This window comes from Amphiura filiformis, chromosome 8 (genome assembly GCF_039555335.1).
Source record: "Amphiura filiformis chromosome 8, Afil_fr2py, whole genome shotgun sequence".
Taxonomy (NCBI): domain Eukaryota; kingdom Metazoa; phylum Echinodermata; class Ophiuroidea; order Amphilepidida; family Amphiuridae; genus Amphiura; species Amphiura filiformis.
The window spans coordinates 61281763-61299938 of record NC_092635.1 but is presented as its reverse complement, the minus strand read 5'-3'; the positions used below and the strand labels follow the sequence as shown (position 1 = coordinate 61299938).

Genomic DNA, 18176 nt, shown 5'->3' with positions numbered 1-18176 from the left:
AGATTGATGGATATATTATGGACACGGTTTCACAGAGGTGTTAACAAGAAGAACACTTAATGAGAATAATATTACACAGATGGTTTGTTAAAACTAATTATCCTCCAAGGTAATTTACACAATTAGATGTGGTACTGTTGATAAGTAACGAGTGAAGCAGAATTTTATTGATAGCTTATTTACACATGCAAACATTGATGCCTAGAATCCAGTTTATTGAACTTTACCATTTCGTTATTATACATGTGATATTGGGTAATATCGTCAAGTTATCAGTGAATTTGTCCCATGAATTTATCGCCATCATCTTCACGCTTTTCGTTCCCAATATTCGCCTACAAGTTGTTAAACTGCCACTCTATAGCTTTGTATTTCAATGCAACGTATTCGATCACGTGGAAGAAAACTTACTTTCTTTTCAAAACTAATGTATTAAAAATTAATGTTACGAAAACTTAAGTATTGCCTCTTTCCTTTCCAAATGTCATGCAATGCCTTCTTGGTGAATTACTAGTAACAGACACTTCGTCCCGGTCTTCGTCAAAAATAGTATTGTTTCATCACAAAGAGTGCCTTTTATTCATTTATACAGGGTGGTTCATAAAAAGGTACACATACTTTTAACAGCAATTTTACCTACTTCCCAAACTTTCATTTGCATATTAGGAAAGTATTAAAAACGGTCCTTTAAGCTTTTAAAAGTGGTGAAAGAATCTACGAATATGTTAATTATGAATAAAAGTGACAAAAATTCACTTTGTCCTCGAGTAGCTCCGAGCCCATAAGAACATAATTATATAAAAGTTACAAAATTGGGTCCATCTGGTTTTTCTCCACAATATGTATATAAGGTGTTCTGATTTAAGCAAATACAATGCATAAGATGGTTTAATTTCGGCAAATACAATGCAAAAGATGGTCCAATTTAAGCAAATTGTAGTTTTGTCATAACATCTCCAGAGATGTTTGGAATTATACACCTCTTTTGAAATGTATGAAGCTCAACAATGAGCACATTTCTCTCCTGATTTATTATCTACACATATCATAAAATGAACTTTGAAATAAAGTTGGTTTTACAATAAAGAGAATTTACAATAAAAAGCGGTTTTGTAATGACTAAGAATTGTGGTAATGAGTTTCTCTTCATTGGGGATTTTGAAATAACGCCTGATTTTCATAGTGTTTCCCGTGTACAAAATGGGTTTTCTCCATTTTTATTCAAATGAGCATATTTAACTTATTCTTTCGATTTTTTGCTTAAGATCTATACTTTAATAGTATGTTAATAGACATTTAAATAGATTTGGAAAGTAGGTAAAAGTTGCTGTCAAAATGGGTGTACTTTTTTAACCCCCTGTAAAATATGCGTCAAACTTGAATACTAAAGTATATTGTTTTGGAAATGCTTTATTAAATTTAGATCAATGGCTATGATTTTTCAAATTTAGTTCATTGTGATGCATATGTTCATTCTAATGTCACTGCGTTCGTATAGAGACCACAATATCAGGCTGCAGTACCCGGCCAAGTAAGTTGCACTACTTCCAAGTTCATGTCGGAGACTTGGTACAGTCTGTCGGTTTCCCTTGGTACATTGACTTTAAAGAGTTGTTGAACAACGGACTCAATCAAACTCAAATTGTATGAATACTATCATACAGAAAAAAAAACATTTTATTCATTAACTAGAAGCATTAGTATAGTGCTGGTAAACGAGGAAACGTTACACAAATTGAACAAATTGAATCATCAATATCTGGATGTTTTTGTGTACTCTTATTTTCAAAGTATTGCAATGACAATTCGATTGTCATTAAATGCTTGTAGCAATTAATAATCTTCTTTCACACTTGAACTTATCACTATACTATCTAAATAATGCATTCTTATTTCTTCTCTTTAAACATTCAAATAAATCTAAAGATGTGTGGATTGTTAAAATCAAAAGGGATCTTCCTTTACTGATTGATATAAGGGGTTCACAATTTCCACAGTTTCCTCATAAGACTTTTTAAAATAACTCTCAATGTTTTTTACGAAATAAAAAAATTATCAATAATTATTGGTAGTCTACATTGTTTTACACACCTGATCCCATTTACAGTGTCACACACCGTTGCGTTCGGTCACAGTGGCTCATTACGTAATAAACGATGCAATTTTGAAAATTAGTCCATTCAAATCTCACAAAAAACGCAGAATTTAATTTACGGTAAGTCAGGCCTATACTGCATTGTTTGATAGTTAAATGGACCAAAGTGCACAAAACTGCATTTTTCTTCTTATATAATAAACCACTGTGACTGAATGCAAAGACGTGTGACATTGTAATTGGACCAGGTGTCAACCAAAATGTGCTACCAATTATTTTTATAAGTTATTCTAAAAACGTTTTCGAGGGATGGGAACTTAGAACTGGTAGCTACTTGTTGACCCTTTGTAAAGGCAACGTATAAGTTTAAATATTGTTTGCATTTATTAACTTAAATAATGTTGAGTAATTCAAATTTAATTATCGATATTTTTATATCATTATTATAATTTTAAGACATCTTTGTGGTTAATGCACTTTCCTCTCCATAGGCTTAGCCACACCCATCATTAAGGCATTTGGTTGGCGCGCACCAACCTATTATGTGAAACCAACTAAGTCTCCTCATCAGTTGTTTAATTGAAATTACAAAACCGTTTATTCGTTTGACTCTTGATATATTCGTTACTAGTACCGTTTTAAGTTAACCCGTTAATGTATATATATTGCTTTAGAGCGCATTACAGTAGTTACATGAGCGCTGATTGAGATATATTTGGAATCATAACAAAGCTGAATAAGTCTGCTTGTTGCCTAATGTGGATCGGAACCAATAATTGGATTTAGCGCTGCCATCGGAGCAAGTCTTGGCCTTATATCCGCGCCCCAAGCAAAGGCTACTCGGGCGCCAACCAACCTGAAAACCTGTAAGTTTTGAGGCACAACTCACTAATATGATGGAACGGCTACAAGCCAATTGTTGAATTCTATCGTTTCTAAAGACCAACTACTAATAAGAACAATATTCTTTTAAAACCTCAAAATAAAACCGTATTATTATAGTTGTGAAATAATTCCATTTATTTTCTTTCGTTTCTTTTGAATATTTAGTGAAAATAACATCATCAAGTTATACAAATCTGGAACTAACCAATCATCGATCTTTAGGAAGTTCAAATGCACTTTATAGTTATAGAAAAGGTTTCTTGTGAAAACTGTAGCAGACTATTACCATGATGAAAGACATTGCATATACTTTGGGCACCTAAAACGACATTTTTATTACAGAGAGCGCAAGAGAATAGTGCAAACCACTTCTAATACCTGATTATGATGAAACCCCCGACCGAACCTTCATCATTATCATATCATAAGATTTGAATGTTTAAAGAGAGGAAATAAGAATACCTTATTTAGATACCATAGTGATAAGTTTACTTGTGGAAGAAGATTATTAATTGCTACCAACATTTAATGACAATCGAATTGTTATAACAATACTTTGAAAATAAGAGTACACAAAAACATCCCAATATATATGATTCAATTAGTCCAATTAGTTTAACGTTTCCTCACTTACCTTCTTTCAACTAAAACTTGTAGTTAATGAATAAAGTGTTTTCCCGTGAGATAGTCTTCATATAATTCGAGTTTGTATGAGTTCGTTGCTCAACAATAGCTTTTTAAAGTCAATGTGGCATAAGATAGTGACCATGTCTTTGAACACAATAATTGTCAGTTGCGCAAGACGATAGACCTCTGCTATATGTTTTTTGGCGAAAATAAACAAGCACTTTTGTGCATGTGTATAACATTTTCAATCTTACAGCTTTGTCATATAAATAAAGTGATGCACATAAATGAATTTAAATTCACGGACATTGAAATATTTGGGACGTGTATAATCCAAAATGTCTCCCAATTTGTTAAGACAAAGATCCTAAAAATATTTTTTTAGGATCTTTGTTTAAGGCGAGTAAGATGACAGGATTCTTATATATATTAGTTTTAGCCATTTAATTACAAAACTACAATGTACGTTTTTATGTTAATAGATTGATCATATTACAAGCCAAGGAAGCCACTAATCGTATTTATATTTTCATTGTTATTGCGATTCTTGAGTTAAGACCATTGGTATAATATAAACGAAAGTTTTTGGCGTTTCCCCTTCCTGAGAAAAGTCATGCCTTTATACCAGTTAAGCCTTCGGATATCCTTTATTGAATACATACCATTTCTCTTGTGTGCCAGCTTTATTTGCCTCAATATTTGAGTCATGTTCCTCATCGATCGAACAGATTTACTTTTGTTTTGGACCGAAACTACTCTGTGATAAACACGACGATAATATTAATATTTTATTAATGATCAATCTTCATAAATTCCAAATCATAATAATTCTTACCTAAGTAAAATAAAGAAGCAGTAAGTATTGCAAATTAGTAAAAAGAAGTAAAAGTAAGTATTAAAAATTTTATTGAGTTACTTAACCATGAAATTACAATCCAAATTAAAAACAAACACAATTTTACCTTTTCAATGATAAGATGTCGTCCACAAATGTACGGTACCATTTCCATATTCCACATTTATCACCAAATATGTCTTAATTTGTTATCATAAAAGATAATAACATGCAACTATGTATTACTCATGATGTACAAAATAGTACGGTAACCTATCGCCAGCCAGTCTTTCATTCAGCCCCAGATTGACGTCGTATAGGTGTATAGGTATTACCTGTATTCACTTAATGATTATACACTGACTTTTTGCTTGGTAAACAAGCCGTGACTAAGAACACAATATTTGAAAAATTGCGACAGAGACAAATGACCGTAAGCAAGGCCATGAGGGGCCACTGACATTATACATGTGTAAAGTAAGCTTAGGCAATTCAATAATTTATATTCCTATATTTGCCGCTTTTTTCATTTAGTGAGTTAACAAGGGGCCAATGCACTGTGGTGTTAGCCGTCTTACAATGCTTTGACAAGTATATCCTATGACATGGTCTGTATTGGTCCTTTGCTCAATTTTAATTGTACTCATATAGAAATGAGAGTTCAAAAAAAAAAAGACCAGAGCCTCTACTGAGACTGAGGCATTAATAGAAGGAGTACGTTGCAGCTGACTGCGTATTTGGGCCTGGGGGAGCCGGCGAAGTAAAAATGAATTGCCCCAAATCATGGCGTAAATACCGTTTCTTCTACTTTGTGTTTTGCAATGAAGAAAGGGGAGGCGCGACTAATTCCTTCAATAGACTATCAAAAGAGTTGTATGTGAGTCCGTTGTTCAACAACTCTTTAAAGTCAATGCGCCAAAGGAAACCGACAGACTGTACCAAGTCTCCGACATGAACTTGGAAGTAGTGCAACTTACTTGGCCGGGTACTGCAGCCTGACATTGTGGTCTCTATACGAACGCAGTGACATTTTAATAAACACATGTATTTGGAATGACTTTTACTATTCAATTTATTAATCGCTTGGTTTTAATAACACACTCGTGTGCACTTTTCAGAAAAACACATTAACATGATTAAAGGGGAACAACAACCCGTCTATGTCTTGTCCAAACCAAGTACATCAAGCGAAAAATAAGGTTTCTTTTTGTTGGTTTCAGGGCCATGATTTCCTGTTCCTCGATACACAGTGTTAAATAACATAATTAGAATAGGCCTTGTGAGTCGAATTACATTCATCGGTCAATTGAACTGCAATAGTACAATCCGACATAATCATAATTGTTGTAACACTCTTTAAGCTGACGTGAAGGTGAATGGTTTTCATCGGAACAATCGCTTCTTTTTTTAATTCATCAGGATATTGCCAAACCAATAAGTTACCAATTAAGAACTTAAAAAATTCAATTCATTGAACTCGCGAGGATTTTAAACATGAAACAATTTACTTAAACGGTAGCAACAACAAATATGAAGTGCAAATAAACGACTTCAATGCATGCTCACACCTGGGATATTTAATTAGACAGATGACATTCAAACTTGCAAAAAAAGTCAACACAACTTATAGAATTTTTCTGTTTAGATTTGAGCCTTATTCCAGACGTGCAACTGTTTAACATATTGTTTGCTTCCTCTTTGGTTCTGTAAAGAATAAAGTGCACCGATACCTCAAGGTAAAGTCAGCCTTGACAGCGCTTTTATAAAGGTATATCTGTCTTGAAATGCTATAAATATTTAATAAAAGTTCCTCTATGAAACAAAGAAATAGATTAATGTATTACACGTAGCGTATTAAAAGAAGTATACTACACGCACCTTGCAAGGCTGGAAGTAACACATTACATTTTGCATAATATTATATGGAGTTGAATACTTCATTTATCTTATAGATCAATTTAAAGTGATCTAATCTAACTATATAAGGTAATAACGTTGCCAAATAATGTAACAATCGCTATTTCCTATCATCTAAAATTACTCCATATACAACATCAGATGCTCAGATTGTCTTTCTTTCTCTTAGCAGCTATCTTCAGTAGATAGCATTTATTTCCACAAGATGGCATATCTCGCACACTAATGATTTTACATAGGGTGAAAGTTTAATTATGATGAGATCGGCATGTTCCCTTTAGAACAGGGATGCGATCGTAAAAGAGATAAGTTCATGACTCAACACCTCATTGAACATGTCTAGTAAAAATTCAAGTCTTATAAGACTTGGTAGTATTTTAGTGTTAAGTGTTTGAGGCAGGCATGCACGCGTTGACGAATGCTCGCAGGGTAGTTTTCCCATTTCTAATTGAAAATCACATAATCCTATAGGAATAAACAGACCAGTGAAATCTATATATGCAATGCAAACTGTCGAAACCCAACCAAGAGATATTTTTAGCTTAAACTTTCTAATTTGTACCATATTTGAATTAGGCAAAACGGATCTGGTTTGAATATAATTAAAAAGTTTGCCTCCGAACGTAAAAAATTGTATTCACCCATTTTTGATTAATGTAAAAGTGCAATTTATGTATCATGGGGTTGTTTACGATTAAATCTTTACCTCACTCTCCAAATTTAATGTATGAGATGCTGAAGAAGCGATACCAGTTGTATTGTAGATATATCACTGTAGCGACAATGATCGAGACGATTAAATAATTTTACTTTCTAAATGTAAAAAGAGTGAAAATTCACTCTTTATGGAGTGCCTATAGTGATCAACTTTCACTCTTTTGAAAGTGAATTGTACTCCTTTTAGAGTACCTTTCACTCTTTTCGCCCACTATTTACACTTCATTTCATTCCATTTGTGTGATCATCACTGTAAGCATTCTTTTAGAGAGAAATTCTTATTTCATTTTCACTCTTTTACATTCAGAGAGTATAGAAAGAACACTGTCATGACTGTATTACAAAGATTTAAGCTCATAATTCTCGCGAGTATACTGATATTGCCATTCAAACAAATAAGAAATTCCCAATAAATCTAAATATTTGCTAAGATGTTGTTAAAAATATGAATATAAAATCGACGATTATTCATAGAAGCTTAGATAAATTGGAGGCAGCCGGCGCATGAAATACCTACACGAATCTACGGTACGATTTGTGCAGACTATTCGCCTCAAAACAGCGGCGGAAAAAACGCCATCTAAGAAGCTGTAACGGAATACACACATTGAGAGAAGCATATCGATATTGCTCTTGTCGCGTTGCTATTGTGTTACGTTTGAACATCATGTTCATAAAATAATATATAGTCAATATGTTTCAAAAATCTTGGTTTGTATTTTAAAATCATGAAAATGGAAAAGACCAAAATGCAGATTAAAATGTTTCAAAATACTAATGACTATGATGACAATGTTAATGACTTATCCTTCACTTTGAGGAAATTGATACACAAATTTATTTTTTACACTAGCTGGGATCAGTGAATAAGCCTTTAACAAATCCTTCAAATAGAAAGTTTGAGAATTTATTTGTCTGTTACCCTTTGTAAGACCCTAATTCGATCAATTATATCTTGCTATCACTACTATCAGCGTAAACATCTTTTTGGTATTTATTGCCTTGTACTGAACTTCGATCTACAAGATCTACCAAGAATCAGTACAAATCTTTCCATTGCAACTTCCTCATCTGCAACTCTTCTTTTCATCGTGACATTGGCCGTGTCTTCTTTACTCTGTCATATCAGGGTAATCTGGCAAATCTGCTAATAGAGAACTGATTCCTAGGGATTTCACATTATTTCCTGCATTGGCATCCCGATTGGCATCCCTCTACAATACTTTTATGATATCCAGATGCGCCACAGAATCAATGTGATAACATACTGTATAACGGGGTGTACCCACGTGGGTTTATGCCTGGAACCACGTGGGAAAAGATTTTGTACTTATTTTCTTGAAATTGAAATATACGAAATTGATCGATGTCTCAGTTTTATTTGTTTTATTTTATATTGTCAATTAAATTCAGAAGGCGGCCTGTGTACGTACGTGGGTGCGCTTGTTCGAATCCCATCGGTTTCTATTTTTACTCGGGTTTTATTCTCTCTCAGTTTATGATAGGCCTAGGCATAATGTCAGTACCCACAAGCTTTCGTTCTATCATGTCTATTCGCCACTTGCACGGTTCCGCCATTATGCACTATATGCGGTGAGAGCCTCGAACTGGCAGCATACATGAAAGGAAGAATTACGTAACCTTACACAGAATGTTATGACTGGTTCAATTCCCATTCATGTATGCTGCCAGTTCGAGGCTCTCCCCGCACATAGTGCATAATGGCGGAACCGTGCAAGTGGCGAATTATGACATTTTCTTTACTGAGTATAATCCTTTCCACGCGAGTGACGACTGAAGAAGACTAAAGTTCAATTTTTTTTTTTTTTTCAAAAATTTCATAATTGTAAATTACCGTGACCATATTTGGAATCAGCATGAAAAATGCATTAAAATGAGTACAAACAAGCCTAGTATTGGTGAAGTGGTTCTGAGATAGATATTTTGGGAAAATATCTTGAAACTTGGTCTTTTTCTGTTGAAGCCTACGTTATTCGCATGTAGTTACAAGCACATTCTCAACAAGTTGACATAATTTTTGTAGATATCTCGTTTTTGTCCGCTAGTTCGTAACGTAATGTAAATTTTGCAATGACTTTTAAAAGGAAGAAATTAAGTCATCCAAATCATGCAAGTGACTGCATTGTGTTGGATACGTTTATTAACTTCGATGTAAATGACTGGTTACCTTCTTCATGAGACTTATTTACAGACATGAACTGACACATTATTTATTGAAACATCCCACCCCACCTCTATATATCTAGCACACCCCACGCCACCACCCCAACCTACCCCTTAATATACAAGTCAAACACACACCACCATAGCAAAACCGACATGTTTCTTTTGCACGCAACATTTGTCATTATCACCATGATGGCACAGTATCATCAAGAGAGTTCCCTTAAGATCTCTTACATTGTTCCTCACTAAGTATCAGTCCTTTAGGCAAGGGAATAAACCCCCGTCCCCAGTGACACATTGATTAAATCTGGCATGAAGAATTCAAGGCAAAGAGTGAGGACATATTGACCACTTTGATGGATTTTTGTGCGTAAAGGATATGCAGCTAACGAGCTGTCTGTCAGTAGTGTCTTACTTAATTCAAATGTTTATGATAAATACCAGTTATTTGCAGCAAGTCAATAAAATCCGAGTTTGCTAACCGCGGATCCAACCACTTGCAAACCCATCTAAGAATTTTGTTGCCTCGTGTCTCCTCAATATTGTTTTCCTGGGTTGTCTTGCGATCCTATATTCTGAGTTCGAACCCCTGCTTACTTAAAATAAACGGAATAATGGTTGATTCTTTTTGACAAGCACTTTGTTCTGGGATAAAGCAGCCAGGCACTTGTACCTGAAACGTGTTTAGATGACTACATGACTAGAGTATTATGAATATAAATGCATAAAACATTAACAGGTCTAATCTATTCAAGATGTTTGAAATATTCCATTTAACGGAAGTCCTCTTCGATTTAAACTCGCAACAAAATGTTCAAAGTATTAATTAATACATTTGTTTTACTAATAAATGTATCCACGTCCACCAAGATGTCTGCATACAAACATTCAAATCAACACAATGAAGTAATGTAGTGTAAAATAACAAAAGCCTTCTTTGTTATAAAAAATAAGAAGTATGGTTGAAGTATACAGACTTACTAAGATGTTTCTAGTATTTTTCCTACTTTTGTATTTTAAGTAAATTATTTTAGTTCTTATTACCAGTTTTGAATGCTTCAAACATACATTTATATGGTTGGCTGAGTGCGGGGGCTCAGTGAATGGTAATGTTCGTGTTTAAACTAAATTTGAATGTTGAAACACTTGTTAAAAAGTTAACAGGGCAAATCAGAAGTAAAGCAAATGTGACAAAGATAAAAGTAACCGGTATATCTGCCGCTGTATTTGTCTAACTTACATTGGGACTATTTTGTTTATTTGTGTTTTTCTTTGTTTCTTTATTCTCCAATAAGTACATGTACCAACTGTTAAAATTAAATTTCCGGAATATTGTTTTTCACAATGTGGTAATGGTCACTCGTAGATTTATTCTTATCAAATGGTATGATATAAAGTAAGATTTTAAAACCCGAATGAAAAAATAGAAACCGATGGGGTTCGAACAAGCGCACCCACGTACGTACACAGGTCACCTCCAGAATTGAAATAACTATATAAAATGAAACAAATAAAACTAAGACATCGATCAATTTCGTATATTTCAATTTTCAAAAAAATAAGTACAAAATCTTTTCCCACGTGGTTCCAGGCATAAACCCACGTGGGTACACCCCGTTATACAGTATGTTATCACATTGATTCTGTGGCGCATCTGGATATCATAAAAGTATTGTGTAGAGGGATGCCAATCGGGATGCCAATGCAGGAAATAATGTGAAATCCCTAGGAATCAGTTCTCTATTAGCAGATTTGCCAGATTACCCTGATATGACAGAGTAAAGAAGACACGGCCAATGTCACGATGAAAAGAAGAGTTGGAGATGAGGAAGTTGCAATGGATAGATTTGTACTGATTCTTGGTAGATCTTGTAGATCGAAGTTCAGTACAAGGCAATAAATACCAAAAAAGAGGTTTACGCTGATAGTAGTGATAGCAACATATAATTGATCGAATTAGGGTCTTACAAAGGGTAACAGACAAATAAATTCTCAAACTTTCTATTTGAAGGATTTGTTAAAGGTTTATTCACTGATCCCAGCTAGTGTAAAAAATAAATTTGTGTATCAATTTCCTCAAAGTAAAGGATAAGTCATTAACATTGTCATATGATTAGGTATTTTAAAACATTTAATCTGTATTTTGGTCTTTCCATAGCCTGTCTTGAGCATATTGTTTGAGCCTGGTCCCATCAGGACCCAAGTGTGTGTCCACACAGAGCGACTGTTTAAACATGGTGTTGTGCACAAATAACAAGGCAACTGATATGCCGAAAACCACGTATGAACTTGTACTTTTTCAGGTAAGTATAATAAAGGCCTATACGTTCTTGTGAAACTTTCTATACTCTACAATATGATTCATAATAATTGGTATTATGCCTAACATGTATCAATACCACTAGGGCTAATTCTTCTAAATGGTTGACAAGTGTGTGCCATAGTGATTATGGACAAGTTAGTATTATTGTTTGAATGTTAAGATTCTTTTCATTTCAATTATGTTTGATCTGAAATACAGTTCATTGCCGTACAGTTGCACTTCAAATAGGGCATAGCAATAGTGCAGTCACACATATCCACAAATACACCAGCAGTAGTGCTAGAAAGCAATCACTCTAGTTTCAAAAAGACCAGTTAAATAACAACAAAAAATAAGGATATTTAGTCTATTTTGACACTTAGGCATATTAATCGTTGAGTGTATTGTGTATAATCAATTGTCGACGATTGGTGACCTAAATATTCTATAATTTTGTGCTCATTCTGGCTCAAGTATTATCTGCAAAAATGGACCGCTTTCAATAACTTTTTGGTCATATTTTAAATAGTCTGAAAGGACAACAGACGTAAACACCGATTTATTGAATAAAAATGTGTCCTAAACTTTTAATGACCTTTCAATGACATTTTATAAAATAAAGTACATGGTATGCCTTATTTTAATCCCTTCTTGGAGGTCATTAAGAAATCCTACTAGTTCCATATGATAAGTTCACAATAAGAGCATTGAATTATAAAATAAATGAAGCGCTTGGTGCTTCTTTTTACCTATGACAGCTTTATAAAAGGTGTAACTTTTAATCCATACATGTTATTTGAGTAGATAAATGCTATTATACATTTAGATATCTGCTTATGTATAAAGATGATATGTAGGAAGTCGCTTTTTATTTGTGCATTCATAAGATTTGATAACACCAGATCAGGCTTAACCAATTTTACGGCAGAATTCTATCACCTCAACCGTGATAAGAGTTGAATGTTAGAACAATATAAACGGTCTTGTCTGGACTGATTTATTCCACGTAAAGTTACATATTCATAAATACCATTGCCATAATAGACGTTTGAAAAGGTGGCACTGAGCATTGTAAAGGATCGGGTACGGTAGCTTACGGTATAGACCTGCATTTACAGTTTTACACACACCCCCTACAACAGACGGGGTGTGTCGGGTGTGTGGAAGAAGGGCATGTCTAACACTAGGCACAACTTTCTATATCTAGAGGAATACGCAGCAAGCGCACAAGATTTTCAAAGTTGTATTTCTATTCCGACCAAAACATCCACACCCCATGTACACACCCCACACACCTTCTCTCGCGCGCTGTGTCAATGCGGTTTTTTTTTTATTTGTGTGTCCATTTATAAGAAATAAACGTATCTTTCTCTGCGCGTTTCAAAGTGCGCCTGTTTTTGCATGTACTTAATTACAACTGATCAGCTGAACAGAGTATTCTTGCTATAAATAAGTGACAAACGCTTGATCACTTACAAACATGATTCAGTGATGATAGCGAGCTACAAACACACCTGACGCGAATGCTTATGCACCCCTCCTTGCAATCACAATATAATTTCAAAATTATCCAACAAATATTTTGAAGGTGTTCAAGTTTTCTGATAAATCTACCAATATAATGAGAAATGACGTAGGTTTCTATTAAATAAGGTAGGCACTTTTGGTTCTTAAAGTTATAGGCACAATCTGTTGTGGGAATTATTTTTCAACTCAAAAAAATACCCATAATATTCTGTATACTCATTTCAATGCATTCTTAACATATTTACTACAAATGCGGCTTGCCCTTAATATAACCATGCAGTCTTTTCATAATTCTACCTGCTCTCAGAGATTGTTCATTTTAGTGTGAAATGGTTTTGATTGCACCATAAATAGGTAGATTTGTTAAGTTCATTTGCAAAATGCCTGCCTCGGCCGACAAGTCAGTACTAAGTCGTCGACTCATTAGCTTGTTAAATGAATGCAATACGGAAGCTTTCGGGGCTCATCTGTGAAGAGCCGGCCGTGACTAGTCGCTATCATCACTGGATAATTTCATTAGCAAGCGATCAACTACTATGTTTTCTACTTAATTAAATATTGTCCACTTATGGCGAGAATAATATGCGCAGCTGATCGGTCGTAAGTAAGTCATTGCAAAAACAGGCGGACTTAGAATGTACACAGGCTACTAATAAGTTGATTTCTTATATAAATGGACACACACTTGAGAAAATAAAAGGCACATTGACTTACACTAACATCCCTTATGACCAGTATGAAAATATAGCAAGGCCATAATACTCGACCATTTTGCAAATCCGACTAAATCTTAACCATGGGCAGTTCGCTTTCAATACCACGTTTAGTTTATAAAGTTAAAGGATTTACTAGTACCACCTAAACAAAGACCTAGAAAAAGGGTATTTAGTGCAAGGGGGAAACGCTTGACAAATTTTGATCCTGTTAAATATCGCCGAACATGGTGTTAAACTGCTCTTTGGTGGTGTTTATAACATAACCTCTACTTTCGTACTTGGTGCGGATATTAAAAGCCGTTGGGCGTTTGGTATAATGTCCATTGAGCTTGACAGAAAGAAGGAAGGTAAATCCTCTGCTTTAGCCTTGTCGTAACAAAAGCTGGGTCACGATGTTTTTATTTCAATAAATATACCACCATTGCCAAAAGAATACTACCAAATGTATGAAATGAATTCATTCAAATTGGTTCCTATTTTGATCGGTTGTAGTTCTGTACCCACGTTCAAATAGTGGTGTAAAAGCTGGAAAAGCTGTGGGACAGTTGTAAATATGCCAACAACAGGAGTAAAAGATGATGATGATGATGATGATGATGATGATGATGATGATGATGATGATGATGATGATGATGATGATGATGATGATGATGATGATGATGATGATGATGATGATGATAATGGTGATTATGCGTTGATGATAACGATGATGAGACGGAGAAGAAAAAGAAGGAGGAGGAGCAGGAGGAGGAAGAGGAGGAGAATGATCATGATGATACAAGAGACCAGTCCAAAGCAGTGGAAGCATATTCCACATCTTGTGAAGATGACACAGGTCTATAAGCTTATGTTTGTTTCATTCCACATAATTTGTTTACTATCTTCATCCTCATCATCATTATGGCTTAATTGTTATCAATCATATCATCATTACAATTATAATTATTTTAATGCTGTGTTGATAAAGTATTTGAAAACATGGACCAACCGAAGCTCCCATTGCCCTTCCACAAAAAATTAAAAGATAAGTATATAGAATAATAGAGGATCCCTTTGAATGACGTGTTTAATGGTATCATTTTATACAGGTAATTCATTTATGTATGTAGGTAGTTATATGATTTATTTGTGTATTTTTGTTTCAGTTTTCCGAAACATTGGATTGTACACTAAACGTTTTAAGAACGTAAACTATATAAAAGCCTCTGAAGGAACTGAAAGAACGAACGATAATATTAATTGGTCCTTATCATGTAACTTCTGAGTGCTCAATTACTAATGTTACTAATGTTAAACGAAGTCAAGAAAACGTGGTAAAACAATCAAGTCAATTTCAGATAAAAGAAAGTGTTAAAATCAATACGAAAATCTTACATAATTTTAAAACTGAGTCCTGAATTTTAAAAGTTCTGATTTAAGCCTATATCTATTTCATAAAAAGCGCCAAATGAGTCTTTGTTACATGCATGATGCGCAATTGAGTTTTAAGTGAGTTCATTAACTTTTTAGCATAATGAGGGAGTTTCAAATACTCTGTACGTAGAATAGGGGCATAGTATTTTTATTTGTTTTCCACTATTAACTACGACACTAAATCAAAATCAGATAAGACGTGAAGATAATCATCATTAGTATTGCTTCGTAGCATACGTACGTACGCATGTAATCATACGAATGTCAAAATCAGGTTCCCACGAACAAGCACATTGTTGGTAGCTCATTTTGTGCTACATGTAAAGCTCAACGTTGGCACAAATTTCAAATTTACTAAATGAGCAAGGCGCAAACTTGATTATATACTAGTAAATATCATTTTTTGTTTTAATATTTATACAAGAGCTCATATTTTCGATTCACAGATACATAATGCAATAAAAACAATATCAACATAAAAAGTTTGCACACAGCCCGTTTGAATGAAGTACATGGTGATTATGATTGATATCAAGTTTTTGAATATAACCCAAAATAAAATACCAAAGAGTATTGGTCATTTTGAATAAAAATATTAACAATAAAGTGTTCGAATACAGCTCAAGTTTGAATGAAGTATATAAGAGTGTAATGTTAATCTTTTTCAGAAAAAATATGAACGAAATAAAAGTTTTTGAATGCAGCTCAGATTTGAAGCATAAAGAGCTTAGAGGTAGCGTCATTTGTCATTGTAGGGCAACTGAAGAAGACGGTCAGCTAGAATTATTGTCTTATCGTTTTACCCCAAAGCAATTTGGCTCAAGATCAATTACCTATCTAATGATCTCATATCCAATTTGTGTCATCATTTAAAATTCAATTTAGAATGTGTTCTCCTTCATAAAACGTATATTGAAAACGGCTATCTTCAGTAGACGAGAAAAACTGTTATTGCGTTAAACAAGTCTAAAAAGTGCACTGCGCTCTCTTATTAATCATTTTCTTTGAATAAAACATCTTTGGTTAATAAATGATTTAGAAAAATTCACAACCAATATAATTTGACCTTAAGAGTTATCAAAGGTTGTAAAAAATAACACGAAAGCCACAAAAAAATAGTTGAAAAGACGACATGGACGATCAAACTCACACAAAAGATAACAATAAGCGTTAACACTGGTTAAGTACATGTGAGCAACCAGTGAAAGATTATAAACTAAGTCGTGTTATCAGTTCATTCACATATATTTACTAATTCACTGATTATTATATCTAAATTGTCTGTAAAAGAAGAAAGCTTCTAAAATAAGATAACTATTGATACCTGTAATAGGTCTGATCGTTCATTTCAATTGAAGACATTGACAAGTAGTTATGATTAAGATAATATCTACTATTCCGTTTTGGCAATAGGAAAAATAGAGCTGTGCTGGACATACATTTTGTATTCAAGACATTTTTCTGCTTCGTAAGCTCTATCATAATATAGTGTTGATTGATCATCTAATGACTGATATTGTGTTTTCCTTCTCAAATAAGATCATCACTGATTAATCAAGTGTATTCGTAGCCAGGATCACGTTTCGCTAACATTACATTACCTTACTCAAACTTTGTACTCGGTTAAGTATGGTAAGTCTGTTGCGAGTCTCTTAACATACCCGGCGTTTTTATCATTATGATCTTGCCATCTCCGCGCCTTATTCCGTAGTTAGCCAAAAAATCAGCAATCTTTCGTTTGTATTGGTATATTGGGTCCAGACCATAAAAGCAATTTATCCTAAGTCAAAGTAACTTTGATGCTTTCTGCAAAGAATTTTGATAAAGCTCATTATCAGGTTGTTCATCCAACGACCCACTGTTGGTAAAGTGTAGATATTGGGATTACAAGTTTAAGAGAGTGCTAGTATTTTCTGAATACCACACTATTGCCTGAAGTATAATGCACATTGCTGATAACAATACATAGATGTCTCGTATTGACAGGTAGAGATACGTGATGTGATTTAATAGCGGAGGTATTTCCACTATCAGCGAGAAAATTACGCTAAACTTACCTGCCACGACAGCGGCAAAGGTGTTGCGTCTCCTACGGAAGTGTTAGGCTGAGCGTGTCGATATCGCTTCGCATGAGAAGCGAAAACCAATCCGTGTGGTATATTCTCCAATTCAATCCACAGTCATGGGTACACTTTTAGCAAGCAAGTCACAGTACTAATCCAATAATACAAATGTAAATCTGGAAATGACTTTTCCTAATAGTATATACGTGAAAGGCAAGCCTACTTCATTGGAGCCAGGACAAATCTCTTCTGCACATTGTTCACCTCCAATCTTTTTGCTTGTCAATGAACAGCCAACAGGGTTTAGCGGCTAGACCTAAGCCTCGTGCCTGCGAGGGTTTGGTTGTGCTCTATTGAGCAAAGGCTCGCGCACATATTTTGTGAGAAGACCCTATTTATGTACAGAAAATTAAACAACTGAAGAAGGTCCTTGAAGCGGAAGTAATTGCTTTTCGTTGAGTTTTATACCGGGGGACGCGAAAGTCACAGGCGGCGCTTGTGATGCCAGTTTGGACCCTAAGGCCCATGCCTTAGCCTATGCAACTCGTATGGCCGAAAATATACCGCTTCAACATAGAGGGCGCTAGATTTTGCCCCTGCCTTCAAATGACACTGAACTTTAAATCGTCACTTCAAGCAGTACGTTGATTGGTCGCTTGCGTAGATCAAGCGCTGTGATAATATTTCTTTGCGATCGTTTTATTTGATGATCCCACTTTGTTTAGATTTGAATTATGGGGCATTTTGTAAACAATAGGTACGCATTGCGCGTTCATCAATGCGTATTGCATACGCCATCCTGTGGCAAAACTTAGCACTAGCCTAGTATAAATATATTTATATGTACATGTGCTAATGAAAAATCATTTGCATGTGGCGTTTGCGAATCGGC

At 34.5% G+C, this 18176-nt stretch overlaps 1 protein-coding gene across 2 annotated transcripts in view; it reads right to left on the bottom strand.

Annotated features, from left to right (window-relative positions):
- The window catches only part of LOC140159319 (GATA-binding factor 2-like), a 62671-nt gene that overhangs the window by 30014 nt on the left and 14481 nt on the right, over positions 1 to 18176 (bottom strand). The window contains exon 1 of one of the 2 annotated variants that reach the window (XM_072182754.1): positions 17279 to 17656. The exons of the other annotated variant lie outside the window; for it this stretch is intronic. The gene's annotated coding sequence lies outside the window, so the exon portion shown is untranslated. Of the gene's footprint in view, positions 1 to 17278; positions 17657 to 18176 lie in introns of those variants that run through there. 2 annotated transcript variants of the gene reach the window in all.